Here is a 1,509-nt window from a genome sequence, read left to right on the forward strand (position 1 = left end):
TGCTTTCTTTTATTGCTTTCATGTTGTATTATTTCTTTCTTGGTTTCTTTAAGAGTATGACGTTTCTGCGAAATCATGGCTACGCCTTGTAGACATGAAATGCCTCAAAATGTACTATAGGGGAATGCGACTAGTTGTCAAATTCTCCCTACCCGAAAAGTTATATACTGTTTAAGCCGTTATTGTTGCCTTTTTGCTTGCATGCTATATAACACCACTCTCAATCTCTCTCTCATTCTTGCTTTCAAAACTCTCTTTATAAAACCTCTCTCCCTCGCTTTCTAAAATCTTCTCTTCAAATCGAGGCCTGAGGTTTAAATACACGTTGTCCGACCGTAGCCAACGTGATCCGAAATTGGTTTGACTCACTCAATGCTAGGATTGAGTTCTGCACAATCGCCAAATCTGCTATCAAGAAATGACGATTATGACACAAGGCATCCCTGTACGACCGATGACGTCGCATCTCGAGATCATGACACATGCATAGGGTAGTTATATTTATTTTCTTAGAGTTAGGTTAGAATATGACATTTACTTTTAATGTTTATTTATTCCATTTAGTATTTCGTTGTGTCGTTTTAAAAATACTTTCAAACAAGTAAGTCCATGTCAGTGTTTTAAGATGAAGTTTATGTTTTATGATAAAGTTTAAACACTTATTTCTGCACAAAATGATTACGTTATGATGATGGTAGCAACTCTAGGTACGTAGAAATTTAAGGTCGTTACAAACGACTTTTGACCCAGCTGTAATTACGAACAACACATGAAGAATCACTCATTTATAATGAATATATTAATGGACATAACATGCTGCCTAAAAGTGCAACCCCATATCTACTTGGGTGATTTAAATTAGTTAAATGTATATTTGGATATGTTATGACATATAAATATAATTTAAATAAGTTATATCTTAACAAATTAGATACATTCGACTCATATTCTTGTAAATAAGACTATTGGATGAGTCAAAAAGCATCTTGTCTGTCTATGGGAATTCTCCCTAAATATTTTTTCTAATTTATTAAAAAATTTCTTTAGAGATTTTTACAAACCTTAACTCGAAGATTTTGCCGGAGGAGTTGAAGCTAGTAAATTAAAAATTAGCCAGAACTTTCTTCATATTTCTTATAAATTTAGGTAACTTTTTGTTTAGTTTAATTCTAAATAAAATTAAAGTTGATCCTAATGCTTATGCCACGGGAATAAAGCCGTTCATTCTCAACCATATCTTCAAAATATTCATTTGATATCTTTCCAAATAAAGATCATATACTCATTCAACACATCGTCACATTTATTTAATTTATTCTTTATAATCAAACATCACATTATAAAAAATAAATAAATAAATAAAACTTGAGGTAAGCTCAATTTTTATAAATTTTAAAATACTTTAAAAATCAATAGTGAATAAATAAATGTGATTAACTGGCAATATCTACTAATAAATAACTCTAGAAAATATTTATCTTTCAACAAAAAAAAAAAAAAAAAAAAAAA

This window comes from Cucurbita moschata, unplaced genomic scaffold, assembly GCF_002738365.1.
Source record: "Cucurbita moschata cultivar Rifu unplaced genomic scaffold, Cmos_1.0 Cmo_Scf00044, whole genome shotgun sequence".
Classification (NCBI taxonomy): Eukaryota; Viridiplantae; Streptophyta; class Magnoliopsida; order Cucurbitales; family Cucurbitaceae; genus Cucurbita; species Cucurbita moschata.